Source organism: Manis pentadactyla, chromosome 4, assembly GCF_030020395.1.
Source record: "Manis pentadactyla isolate mManPen7 chromosome 4, mManPen7.hap1, whole genome shotgun sequence".
NCBI classification, from domain to species: domain Eukaryota; kingdom Metazoa; phylum Chordata; class Mammalia; order Pholidota; family Manidae; genus Manis; species Manis pentadactyla.
The window spans coordinates 68,863,407-68,878,780 of NC_080022.1; positions in this window are offsets into that span (position 1 = coordinate 68,863,407).

The window sequence follows — 15,374 nt, forward strand, 5'->3', positions numbered from 1 at the left end:
GCAATGCATTCTAACATTCTTATTCGTTAATATTTTGTTACATTCTTAATTGTTTTGAGGGAGGGGAAGATTATACATATTAAGGCTCCCAAGAAAGCAGTTTTAAATGGGCAAGGTGGGTGTAGGAGGAACTAAAAAGTCCAAAAGAATTTTAAAATAAAACATGGCATTATAAAGCTTGTATAACTTTAAAATCACTTAAAAAACAAAACAAATTTTTTAAAGGTACGGCTACAATCTTTACTAAATCTGATAAGAGTAAAAAAATAGTAAATGCTATAAAATTTGAAAATCTCCCTATTCTAATTAACACATGCCTTCTTATAGCCACTCTATTTTCCTTAGCAGATTAATTCAAATTTTAGGTCCATTAAGAGAGTAATAACTTTTATATTAAAGCTAGAGGAAAAAACCCAAAACATTCTTCTCTTTTGTAAAGATTAATTCAAGGAAAATACTTTATTTCTAAATAAACAAACAAACAAACAAATAAATAAATAAAAGCAATTGCATAAATATTCCAACGGTATAAATGCCTTCCATGTTAGGAATGATTTCAAAAGTTATATCAGGACTTTAAGAATGTATTTTTCTAACTTGAATATAAATCTTTTTTAAATCATTCCCCATCATATTTGTTTGAAAGCTTTTTAAAAAGTTGAGTTGGTAAAAATAATTTTGTTCTTACTTAGCAAAGTTTTTATATATTCATAGATGCTCGCTATTATTAATTTAATGTAATTTTGCTAGCATTTCATGCCCTAAGAATGAAAATACCAGACCTTTTTCAGAACACAGGAATGTAAAACATTAGGAAACATAAGGAATTCATAGAAAAGTATCTAGTTAAGTTATCACCATGCACCTAATCAAAAGAACAAGGAACCACAATCACATCGTAAGGCCTGACTGTTCAGTCATATCTGCATGGGGGAGACAAATACAGTGATGCACTTTTAGTGACCAAACTCTCAGAGAAGATGTATCTGGCCTGTGGCTAATTTGGTTCCATTTTAGATCATTCATGACAAAGGCGGTGGTATTAGTAAATGATTGTCCATGGACAGGCTCAGGGTCTACCGCAGCCTTACTCCATTACTGTTTCAATCAATTTATATCAGATTACATGCATAAATCTAATGAGGTAATATTTCTTATAGATACATGTCTTCAGAGCTACAAAACCAAAAAAGCAAAATACAATCATAGTTTTCAGGTGGGTAGGTATCAACTTGAAAGACCAGAATTATCCCATGTTTGCACATTTATTAATTTAATGTGCTTTAAACTTCTTAAAGTAATATTTTTAAATTTAGTAATCAGTCTGGGTCTACTTAAAATGAAAGAAACTATTTGGTAAAAAAAAAAAATCATCAACTTGAACATCTTCCAGGTGATTGATTAAAAATAGATGTTTCATTTCATTATCTAGAACTAGAGAAACAATGCGCCTACACCTTCTTGCTGCTAACCATAGATAAAAATAGAAAAGCTACTCAGACACTTGCCTATATTTAGGAAATACCTGAATTTCTAACAAGAATAATGTTATTTCTAAATAAAATGGTATTATAAAAAGATATACCAAAAAATATTTTTCCATATTTTGTTAAAAGTTAAAATTCTTGATTTTTCGTTGTTAATTTAGCCTATAAAATTACTACTCTTTTGAAAGAAAAACTTCTGTAGATTTTGCTCATTACATAGCTCAAGGTTTATTTGTCTCACTAAAACTGGCAAATCTTTTCCTTTTGGTTTTCTTAATGCAGGTATATGAGCTACCATTCAATTCACATATTCAGAAAAAAAAGTCTATTTCATTAAGGTGCCTAAAAGTGGCAAGGTACATTTTATTTATGTTATTCTCAGGTCTTTTGGGTTTGGGCCATATCTTGCAAATTAGTTTGCCATAGATAAACTCTGAAATAGGTATCCTGTCATGCCTACCTTCTGATTCCTTGACTTACGTCTTCAGCCTGCCATTGAGGTAAACATGGTTTTGTTCTTAAATATTTCTGCGGATGTTAACAAAATAAAATAGGGCATTGCTCCAAAAAGAGGGGAGGAGGGAGAAAGAAAAAGAACCTTCTCTATAATGCTGCTAGCAAGGCTTTATCTTTATGACACTAACGGTAATCCCTTGTGTAATTAACTGTAGAGTGGTTATGCATGCAGCATGCAGCCCATGACAAGCCTCATAGAAAATACATCAGTATTAGCCACAGGTGAATTCGTTTAGAAAGATTAATGACTGCACCTGAATTTTAATGTCTGAAAAGGGATGGAACACTGAATCCTTAATTAAAAAGTTGAATGACTGGTATGGTTTGTTTAACATCACAAATTTCAACGGAAGGGTTTTGTATTCAAATGAAGTATGCAAAAGGAAAGTTTCCTTAGAAAGTGGTGAAGTAAGGGTGAAAAGCAAAAATGTTTTATTTGCTTTACTTTATGTAAATCGATATATGGATCAGTTGCTTTGATATGGATCAAATATTGTGTAATTATGGCTCTTTTCCTGTTTACAGTGAATGTGAAGCAAAAAATTCTTACAGAACATGAACCAGCTTCCCCCTCAAACCAAGAGAAAGCTCGAGTAGGGGAGCAGTAAAAACGAGTTATCTTAAGCAATTTCTTCTTCATTATTATTTTACGAAGTTTTTTAATGGAGAGAAAGTAACCTTGAAAAACAACTTGGCAACACCATTCCCAGGACAGTTCTAACTCTGCTTTGCAAACTCTTACTGAGTATGTTAAAGCTTGTCACAGACAGAAGATTTTTCAATGACAGTTTAATCTCTTTTTTAGGACTTAGAAGGGGGCATGGGGAAAGATGACTTAGACAGGCTTCTATATTAGAAGAAAAGGAAATGACTCAGATTAGTCATTTGTCCTTAGGATAAGAATAGCTAAAAGCAGATGGCTTAAGCAAGAATGACCTAAAGTATTATTTTGGCCACTGTCTTACAACTTTAAATTTTTTTCTTTTTATTTTCCAATTAATCACAGAAACAGTTAATATGTTCTGAAGCTTTAAAAAACCATGATTAGGGGGAAAAAAAAAGACGAAGAGAGAAAATGAAACAAAAATTGAAGAAGAAAAAAGTATGCAAGTTAAAGACTGACCTAATATCATTGATTTATCCAGAGTAGACAATTGACATGTTTAGTGTAAATACATAACCAAATTTCATTTTCTTAAAAAAAAAAGAAAAAAAATGCATGGTTTTATTGTCATAATGTAGGTTTAAAAAAAAACAAAACCAAGAATATATATGGTAGTTTGTACCAACATAGTTTATACAACTGTCTGCATTGTTTGTTCTTTGCTTGAAATAGGAATTCCACTGAAATTTTAGTTTACAAGATATCAAAGCATGTAAAATTCCTTTGCCTTTTTGTTTTCTAGGTCAGAATGCTGCTCACATCCATGGCAAAGTAGATTTTGATGCTCCTTAGGTTCACACATTGCCTGCTGTACCGCTTTTTCTGCCAAGTAAAAGCATGGCTTTTAGTTCTGTCCGCTTTCCAAGGGAACACATTTTTAATGAAATGTCATTTAGGAGTATTTGTTACTTCCTGTAAAAGCTTTCATGGTTTTGTGTGTGTGTGAAGAAAAAAACAAAACAAAAAACAGCCTCTTAAAATGTTGTAGTTGTAACTGTTCCCAGTACTCAGAACACTAGCAAAGGGGAAAGAAAAACTCGGTTTCTCACAGATGTATCAGATGTTTTCAATAACGGATTGAACAAGCATGTGTTCTGTGTACTGCAAGCCTCTCTGAGATGATTATAGAGCAAGTTTATCACTGCCGATTTCCATTAGTTGTAATGACCTATGCCATAGGGTAAGACACCGTTCTTGGCACATGAACTAGAAACATTTTTCAGAGATTGGATTTAGTTTTAAAGTAAACAATGACATTGTAGCATAAAGCCAAAACTGAAATGTAAAGAAATGCCAAAGCTTTTGCTGCTTTAGTCTGCTGAATTCAGTTAATCCTTTAGGAGTCAATCTGCAGGATAAAGTTGGAGGGGGCTTAAGGATTGGTATTGTTAATACCAGTTAAAATAATTTCCAAAGGTGTCCATTAAACCTGTCAGCAAAGTGTTGACGGACAAAACTAGGTTGAGTCTGGATCTGCCCAGAGCTATACACATTCAATGTCAGTTAATAATGTCTGGTGTAATTTTAGTAAGTAAATGTCTGAACGTTTAGTATTAGAGCCTTCCCACAGTTACATACCTAAATCTTTTTTCCAAACGTATTTAAATCTTCATTACTAAAAGTTAAGCATAGTCCCAACTGGTTTATAAGCATTGCTGGGAAAGCCCTTATAATTTTCTTAAATTCCAAGGGTCATGTTCATTCTTAAACTGATTAAATCATAGAGAATAAGCAAATTTCAAATTTAAAAATGAAAGGATTAAAACAAAAAAGTTGTCTCAAATGTTTTATTGCTATTAATTTAAAACAATAATTCAGATTGTTAAAGGGGAAATTATTTAAAGAAAAATTAGTGTTATTCACTGAAAGACATTGGACCAAAATATGAAATAAAACTAAAACTACTATTCATAAGTAAACCTATGTATATGATCCCATATAGATACAATTTCTTCCAAAGTTTACTAGGTCCTGATTACTCCGAAAAGTAGAATGCAGCACTCATGATACATGGTAAATTCTCACATCAGTGACATCTTACCCTGTTCATAAACCTGCCACACGTAGTGTCTTGTAGATAGAATTTGAACCACTTTCCTTGCTGAGTGAAGGGATAACACATTTGTATTTGAGTCTCTTTGCTCTCCCTAAAACTCAACACTGGTTTTTGACATTGAATCCTAATATATATACTACTTCTAAACATAGATCAGAGCTCTTATAATTTTTGTTGTCTAACTGGAAGGAATACCTATAATTTTCATGAAATAACTTAAACATACATTTATTATATGCATATATAACCCATGTAGTCAGTTATTTTTTTAGGAACATACTATAATTACAGCAAATTCTCACTTTATCTGAAAAATAAGGACACTAGGAAGCCAATACAAATATGTATTGACTATTTATTATGTGACAGTCACTATATTACAGGCTTTAAATGTTATCTCTTTATAACCTGAAAATGTTTGTGATTGATATCATATTAACCTCATTTTGCAGTCAAGAAAACTGTTTTAGACCTAATGCTCTTTTGCTGTACTAAAAACATATCAAAGTCTTTTAAAAATTTTTGCCATTTTTCTGCATACTCTACTTAACTATCATTGTCTAAATTAAGAGCTATTTAAGTCTTCACTCTAGATTCTAGAATGTTTGTCCTGGAGTTTGTTTAGAGTCTTGTCTTGCAACTTGTAGATAAACCTGCGGCAGCAAGTGTTTAAATAAGCAATTGTAGAAAGGTAACCGCTTTCTGGTCCTGCTCGCAGTAGATGATAGAATCGCATGTAGTTTGCAGTGCTTTCAGACCATCCTTTCAGGGCTGAGCCTAGAGGTGACAGGAGATGTTGTCAACACTCATGGAAACAAGGGCACTGAGTGATCAACTAATACCTATTTTATTTAGGAGCACATATAACGTTTTTCTGTTTCTTTGATTTTGATTTGGGGTTTCTTTAATTAAACAGGATACACATTTCACTTTCTGTCAAGTTCTCATTCTATTTCACCCCAAGCATCTTTTTCAGTCCAAGTCTGAAGTTCTCAGAGAACAAAGAAAAAATATATAAATGGCACTTTTCTTTTTGTAGAAGGATTCCTTTTCATTACATACTTTACATGTCTGTAAAATGAAAGTCACTTAATGATTAAGGAATAAGATGCATGATTTTTTTACATGAAAAATGCTTAAGATACAATATAGTAAAATTTAATTGTAGAATCTAAGTAGTAGGTGGGTGGACCTTTACTGTATATACTTTCAACTTTTCCTCATGTTTGAAATTTTTCATAATGAAGTGTTGCAAAGTGGAGCTTTAGGTATGGTTAAATACGGTGTAAAGATCATACACCAAACTACTAACAGTGGTTATTGCTGTGAAGGGTAGAGATGAATAAGAAAATTTCACTTCCTCTGAATTGTATGTATTTTATGCAAAAGATTGTGTTACCTTTAGGAAAAGTTATTTCCATTTTATATGTGAAATTAAATTTTTAGATAAAGTTATCAGTAAAACAGAAAATGGATCACTGGACTACTTTAAAATCCTGTATCCTTTTGATGGACAATGAAAAGGAAAATGACATCACTCATGCTGGAGTGATTCTTTCTCCCCATGGGTCATGCTAGAAGAATTACTTTTTAAATTTCATTAGAATCCAGATAATAGAAAAGTCAAAGAACAGTCACAAATAGCATAGGTTGGCACTCTATTATGTGTAGAACCTTCTTGGAAGCATAGAAGAAATACATACATAATAAAAGTTTTCCCTATCTTCAAATTGCATATTATTTAGCTGGAGAGACAAAACTAACATAACAAAAGAAAAGACAATATAAAACCAAACTCGCATTAAACAGAAATTCAGAGAAAAGAAGTTGAGCAGAGTTATCAGGCAGAATTAATGTATTTGAGGAAAACTACAGAGGAGAGTCTGAGGATTGAAAAAAAAATTATATATATATATAAATGTTATAAAAGTATATATATAATTAAAATATAGACATCTATATATAAAATACATATTTTATATGTATATTTGTATATATATATATGCATAATCAGGATCAACTGCATAAGTGATTTTTAACCTGTTTTTATAAATAACAAGAGACATGAACATATGATCAATTATTCTTCATGCTACGATTTTGAATTGTTGCCAGCAAGTCCATCATTTGGGCATATCTCATTTTATCAATCCTTATTTTACAGTCAATTATGTTTGGTCAGCGTTTAACTAGTATTTTAAATAATGTTGAAGAATATCCTCATTTTGATATTTTTATACAGTCGATACACCCCTCATTTCTTCATTGTTCGTTATTCCTTCGCTTTTATCTTTAAGGTCTAGGATAATGGATGATATTTATACCAGATGAGGCATAGCGACAGGTGCTCTGACTTGAAGAAAAGCATTTCACCTATGAAAATCAGTTTCTTTAAGAGATCAAACTGTGAACAACTACTTCATCTTACATGAATGGTTTCCCATAAGGTCTCTAACTACAGATGTGCTTAAAGGATCCTTATATTTGTAACATTTTAATTTATATGCCTTAGTTAATAAATTTGTGTTGACATGTACTTTGAGTTTATTTCACTATAATTTAGATACGTTTTCTAAAAGTAAAATAAATTGATACAAATACCATAACCTTTACTTTCAAGTACTTTTAAAACTGGTTTTCTTAAGAATAAGCTGCAGTGTATTCTATATCAACATTATGCTGAAAATTATACTAATACCATCCACAAGCCAGGCTATCTGTATCCGACATGTCAGAAATTCATATGTTAAGGTTTTATTAGAAAATAAATTATTCTTATAAATGCAGAGATTATTTCCAGGATGAAAATGTTACACTGCTGCTTTCTCTGATGGTGTAAGTATTCCATTTCCTTTAAAGATTTAATATTCTCCCAAATGTAGCTGTATGAAAAAGCTCAAGTACAGCACTTCCTGCAGAACCATTTGTCATTTACCTACATTTACTGTGTTTACTGTCCTCTGTGTATTGCTAAACTTCACTTTTAATAGTAGAAAATAGACCTTAAAAGGGAAGCAGTATTTTACTGCTGAGGCAGAAACTATTTGTATTCTTCATTCAAAGCCTGCCCTAGGAGCATGTAGAATGCCTCTTGACCAAAGGAGACGGTATGAATATTCATGTGTTTTATGAATCACAGAGTTGAGGCCGTATGGTTTTCCCATTTATCAATTACTGGTTTAGGATTATCCAGCCGAAGAGTTGAACTGATTAACAACGCTCTTTTTGTTTGCTCTGTGTTGAGGTGCAACAGCCCAGTGACAACTGTATTATTTCTTGCCTCTTCAGCTGTCCACACTTGTGCAAGAAGCTTAACATCCTGTCAGGTTTCATCATGTAGCCTCTTTATTACCACATTGTGAGAATTTGTATAGTTGTAAATCAGAATGACTTTTTAAAGTTTAATTTCTCATTGCAGAAAAGACCCCGTGGTTACTATGTCTAAGAAGCAGGCTAATCGTGTCCATCATAAGTGATCTCAGGTATGCTTGGCATCTGACTGGAAAATTAAAGTTTTAAAAGTTAATGCCACAGGCAGTTGAGGAAAACAGCTGCAGTGAGAACCCGACTTCTCCAGGGAAGTTGGAATCATTCAGATAAACTTACCTTGGTCAACGAAGTTAGCGTATTTTTTTTTGGTTTTGCTTTACATGTGTTGTTGTTTTTCCTCCTCTTTTCCTCTAATTCCTATTTAAATTGTCACTAGGAGATTTCTTCTAGGACTACTACTGTTATTAAAATTAGGAAAAACCACAGTGAATTCTTTAATGGCTTGAGAACTCTGCTTTTTAGAAACTCTAAATTCTAAACATTTTGAAAAAGGAAACGAAGTAGTTAATAACCTAGAGGTTTGATCCTTCTTTCCTTCTCCCTGTCTCTCTCAATCCCACCCACCTCCCCCCTTCCCCTCCACCCCTCCTTCAGGTTTACTTTCATTAGTATGCAAGGGTACGTTTTAATGGAATAGTGTGAAAATAGTCAAAGCCTAAAGGGGCTTTCTTGAGTATATTCTCCCTTTCAATGTTAGAAGAGCGATTTCTTTTTCAAGAGAACAATGAACCTGCTCATCCAGTATTTAGCAGCTTAGATTTAAGTCCAAACTTTTCCTTTTTGCACTGTTACATATCGATTCCCACTGTATCCCTTCTTCTGTTTGTGATTTAGCGTGCTAAAGTTGACTAGGGCATCTCTTTCGGTTTGTGTGTATAAACATCCTCCTGCTTTGTTGTCTTCAGTGATGGGCAACCCATTTCAAATCTGTAGAAGATTCTACAGATTTTTAAAAATTATTTTGTACACTCTTCTATTATTGTATGACGAAAATCTGGCTGCCTCTACAATCCATGGAATATTCCCATGAAGTCTGAATTAGCTGTCATTTAGTTCATTCTCAATGTATACAACTTTTACTGTTAAGCTAATTGAAAAGGAGCCAGGGAGAAGATAGACACTGCCCTGCACTTTAGCGGTGTTGAGTAAATGCCTTTGTCCTAGTGTGGGAGAATCTAGTTTCTCTGTGAATCTGGGATTACACAGGAGGCAAGTTAGCACCTTCCAGCATTTAGGAATCCCTTAAATGCCTTTTGGTTACAAAGAGCCTCTGAGTGATTGAATCACTTACCCTACAAAACAAACCAGCTAACAAACAAGCAAAAAAAAAAAATACTTTCACATTATAAGTGGGTGTAAAATAATTCTACAGTTTAGGGAAAGAAATAAAATTCTTTTTTTTGGAAAAAAATCCACTTTTCACATAGGACTTTATCACATCAAAACAGACTGTGTCAATACTGTTGAATTTCTTCTCTCAGACCCAAGCATATCATTCTGCACAGAGTACGAGCCTTTGGTTGTATGGGATTCTGGAAATTCTGTTTGTGAAGCAATGAACAGTGTCAAATTCTTTGTTCAACAATCTGAACACCGAGTCTCACATTGCGAATTCTGTTTTGCTGGTTTCTAAATCCTGAGTGGTTGCATGCAATATACATGTGGGATGGAGATTAGAAAGAGTTTCCGTCTGTGTATATTCTTACTCCTTCTAAAGCATGTTCTCTATTCAGTGAGTACAGCTCAAGTATATCCATGCTCATTTTTTTTTCTGATGAGTGAATTAGATTGTTTAATTTACATTTTGTCAAATAAACTTTCAACATTGCACACACTCTGAAGCTCTAACACTGCATTTCATTTCTAATTTAGATTTGGTGTCTTCTAGATCACTATATGACAAAAAAAAGGATTATGCATTCATTAACAAAATCGTAGAACACAGATAAATCAACGTGTAAGAAAGAGAAAACCAATAGTCTTCAATGTTGAGTTTGTTTTTCAGTAAAGTTGCTCTGTCACTTATTCAAGTGTCCTTTGTTCTCATACATGTTTCTCTTCTATTAATTTCCTTTCCATATTACAAGAAATACAGAAAAATGTAAAAAGCAAGAATCTTATATTTCTACATCACCATCTTTATAATTCAAAATCTTGCCAATTACAGTCGTTCATTTAGGTTGAAAAGGCTCAAAAATAATGCACAACATCCTTACAATTTTCTGCAGTGGTGATTATAACTTCACAGAAAGCTGCATTCAGCAGACAAAGGCAAAAGTTGTCTTAAGCCTATCAAATTCACCAGCAAGTGCACCTTAAAATAGTAAATGATGGCAAATACACAATCAACCTCAAGTATGAAATCAAATTTCTAAAGAGATTTTTTAGAGTAGTTTTACACTCACGGTAAAACTGGACATAAAGTACAGAGAGCGTCTCTATACTCCTTACCCCTGCCCACTCACAGCCTCCCCCACCATCAATGTCCCACACCAGAGTGATGCACTTCTTGCAATTTACTTCCTTATTTGTTAGCCAAAGGAGACCACTCTTAGATGTTGAATCCACTGACACTCTGGGAAAAAAAAAAAAATCCCATTTTTAGCTCCATTTCTAGCCTTGCTGAGTTGCATTATTCTAAGAGAAATAATACTCTACTATGCTGCGAAATTCATGAAACTAAGTGAGTTACTGAGGACATAGCGAGTTCAGTGTGTGACACAGAAAAGATGCTAAAAGTAACAACTTGGAAAAGGTGTCAGCAGAAGTACTAGTTGATTTGTAGATGTAAGTTGCCAAATGCCTTGCCAGAGATGGACAATGGGGATGCTGTTCAGTCTTTTCTGAGCCTCTCCTCCTGCTACTGGCAGTTGCTCCTACCTGTGAGTGGACAAAATTCCAGATGTAATCATTCAACACTCAAGCCCTGCTTTCTTAATCTGCTTCCAGGAGTGGGACTATGAAAATTGAAGCTCTACAGAGAAATTAAAATAGAAGTTGTCATATCATGGAAGAGGAAGGAAACTAATTTTTAAGCCAAACAAATCACAGTATATAAGAGCAACAAAGTGAAGAGCAGAGGCTTAATAGGCTGAACCAATCATCTGACAGAGATGATAATTAGAAAGAATACATTCTTGGATAGCCTGGGTGTTTTTCTAGGCTATCATCAGATGATAAACATCATTTGTCTCTAACGTCAAATGGTGGATCTTTTTAAAGGCAATCCAGTATGAATACCGATTCTGAGCATTAAATGCAGTGTGCTACAAGCACTTGCTAAGCCCATGAATCAAAAAGGTATCTATCCTGTTTGGCCATCTAGGTCTTGAATATTAAATAGGGAAGCCTTAAAAACCTTGGTCCCATAAGCTTTCCTTATATTGGGGATGTGCTTTTTTTAATGAATCAGGACTATGAGTATTGATTTTATCAAAGAGTTCTGGGAACATTAACAGAAAAGAGATTCTCGTGACATCATGTCCCTCAATAGAATGTATGCATATAATCCATGTGGGCTATGTATATTTTATAAAATTATTGATGAGAAAAGGGATCCCTCTAAGCCTTTACCACTTAAATGATGTTTCTCCACCATCCTCTTATCTTGTTGCTTGGAAGCTTTTCTAAGTGGCTGTTGGTTCCTGTATCTACTCAGCTTTTCCACCAGCATCTTCTCTGCTCAAAAATTTTCCTAAAGCTTGCAGCCAGTCCTCAATGTGACTGCCCCCTCACCCTCACCCCTGCTTTTACCTCTATATCCCTTTCTAACTTACCCTAGTCCCATAAACCATCTAACTAATTGTTGTTTAAGAGTCAATTTAGCATTCGCAGCACTCCTGCTTTGCAGGAAAATTGTCAGTGAAAAAGGAAAGTGGATGCTAGCATTAAATCATTACAACACTTCTGAATGGAGTTTTCAATTCCAAGGCCAATGATATATAGCCAAAAATAAGGTATTTTTTACTTCCTGTAACTACTTTATCATTGCTCAATATTTATTGAGTACCAGTGGTATTTAAGTCATTTCTTACAGCAATAACTTATCTCTATCCATTTTTCTCTTAATCATTTTTAAATCTTGGATAAACAAGGTCATTTTCCTATCATCCCAGACACCCAAAAAATGCTCCATTAATATTAGTTGTGTGAATGAATGAGGAAAACGTCTCCATTTGGATTTTTTTTAATAAAATAAGTATGGAAAATAAAGTATTTAATAAAATAGGTATGGAAAACCATTACCAAATCCATATGTACACATGCTACAAAATACTTGGTTGTTACTATTTATTTAAGCACTAGATGTATTTTTTTTTTCCTGCAGTGTTTACAAGACAGTAATGGGTCTTTTATAATGGCATAATGTTGTCAAAAAATAAAAGACTGCAGATAAGAAAACGGGTCCTCTTCATGGCTGTGCTCTGACAGAAAGAAGGGATTGGTGGTTTCAGTCTGTGTGTTACACGATTGAAGGCAGACAGTTACTTAGGGCTCATTATGTGTGGTTTGAATGGCTAAGAATAGATAAGTTCAAAGCGTAGATATCAATGTCTTAAAAGCCACTCATGGGATAGACAACAGCTTCTCCTTTAAGCCACTTAATTTTTTGTCTCAAAATTAATATTTCATTATTCCTCAGAGCACTTGACGTGGTCTTTATGGTTGGAAGATGTACAGCAACCACCGTACAGCAAGCAACCACTGCACCAACTAATATTAAACTGTGCCTTCAAAACCCATAGAGAGAAGGTGCTGTAACTAAATGCTTTAGCACATAACTGAAGTAATTAACTGTAGTAGACAGATTTAATGCTATGATGGTTTATTTTAACCAAGGGCAAAGGTAGAGAGAGGCAGAGCAGGGGAAGAAATGGATACAGTGGGAAAGGAAAAAAATTAAATAAATGTCAATGTTGCCCATGCCAAGAACAGTGGCTCCCTGCTACTTTTCTGAACTATCATGTTCAAAGCTGTTGATTTAAGTTCCTGCTGGTAAACATGCTTTTTTATAGCCTGAACTCATCCATATTTCACACAAGAGACTTCATAAAAGAGACAGATTTATAATTTTCTGTCACTGAATTCAAGATTACCAATTATTTCTTTATTGAAATTTTTGCATCCTTTACTAGAATAGGTATTCATAGCTTTATAGACCTTTTCTTTCTTCTCAGACACTCAATTTAGATTTATGAAGCCTAAGAGTTTTCTTCTGCAACGACTCACAAAAACATTCTACTTCAAATTCACAGTGCTTCAATCAATGTAATTATTTCCAGGAATAAGACACAGTTTTAGAATTTATATGTTTTAATAATTCTATATTCTTCGGTTATGTTATGATTTTGCATGAATGGAAAATAAGGATTTTTGAGGACAGAATATATGAGAATATTTAAACATTGCTTTGTACATTAATTGGACATTCATATTTAAAGTTTAACTCTCCTCTATGTACAAGCCATGATTTAAAACTTTCCAAACCATATCAACAGCATACTTTTAGAACACTAATTATGTTGAAGTTTGTAGAAATAGCAAAGAATTCTAACCCAAATATTAAACAGTGACACTGCAAAAATGGGGAAGGCTTATGAAATGTGTGTTATCTTTTGACCCTGAGAGCTTACGGTCATTGTTCACGAAAGGGTGAACAACATGTCAGATCATCTTCCATAGGCATAACACTCTGTCTTGAGAGAATTTTGTCTCTGGTCTAGTTTTAATGTGTGGTGGAATTTTGCAGAGGTTAAAATACAAGAGGAGAATTTCCTGAATTACAGTCTGAAAAATGGTGAGGACTTCAAGAAAAACAACCTAAAATATGTCTCAAAGAAGCTGGCATTTCTTAGAGAGCTAAGAATGAGCCTATTCAGCCTGAGGAGATGAGTGGGGATCCCAAAGGAAGATTCAGGGTTATCCCATACTTTGGCGTTTGAACAATGAGAAACAGAGCCCCCAGCTCAAGCAGACATACACCTTCCACACCAGGGATATGGCCTGAGGAGCAGAGAGGAGGCTCGCACCCAGGGCAGGCACCCCTTGCATAGCCACCTGTTACAGCCCCTGATTAGGGCCCAGGCAGTTCAGCAGTGAGTGCCGGTACTGAAAGTGATACCCAGACACCTTTTTCAGACTCTCCACCTGAAATGCTTGCCATGAACACCTCAACCACACACTCATCACTCAGAATGGGAATATTCCGAAAAGGTTCGCAGACTAAATAAATAAAATAGAAGCAGGTGTCTATAAAGATTGAAAAGCTGTCATTAGTCTCTAATTCTGAAGGCTTAATTTGGATCCTCTACCGTGTGTCTGGCTAAATACTGCTTACATAAGATAATATATGTATGTTTGTAGTTTATGTAATCTGCAGGCTGATCTTCACAAAACTCTGTGAGATGAGCAAAGTGCAATATTTTTATCCAAATGTTCATATTAAGGAACAGGAGTTCAGAGAGGTTAAGTGGCTGGCCTAAAGCTACACAGTAGATTAGGTAGTACAACAAACAGAATTCATCTTCTGAGTGCAAAAAAAGAGACAGTAAGTACTACTGAGATTCACAGGGGAGAAATAGAGTATTTGGGATTTTTGAGAAGAAATAGTTTATGCAATGATTATTTTTGGCTTTTGCTAAATATCATAGATTAAAAGTCCATGGAAAATATGGAGAGATCTTCCACAGCTGTGTTAGGTCTTTTTCTAGTTTTCTTTATCTCTCAGGAATTTTCAAAATATACAATAACTCACATTAATTTTGTCATGCTTCTTGATTTGTTTTGTCTGTGAATGCGAGAGCAGGAGGGGTCTGCATAATTTGATATTGAATGCAAGAATAGCTACAACCCATTGGAGGAAATCCAAAACAGGATACAAGAATAAAGATTTAAAAAGAGATATTTTTGGTGAAAATTGCTAATAAAGATTATTGTAATAAAGTTTATAAATAATACTGGAATCATTTGTGTGCACGCTCATAGCTAACTTTTCATAGGGCACTCTTCAAAGAAGCAAAAAAATATTAAGAGTCTCATGTGTAAATGACTCCTCCATAAGTCATTTGTTCTCTTTGTCTAGAATTTTTTAAATAACATAATAATCCCAGGCTAGATTAGGTGACCATTAAGACTACATATTTTCCTAAGATGTCATGAAATTCAAAATGTTAATATTTTTGAGATTCTAAAGGAAGTAGAGGAATTGTAAATAGTCGGTTTTATGAGTGATTAAAGTGTACTATATGTAATGTTGAAAAAGTCATATTGGAAATGGGTTGAAAGAGTGCAATTCTAAATTTTTGTTTATCCTCGAGGGCAT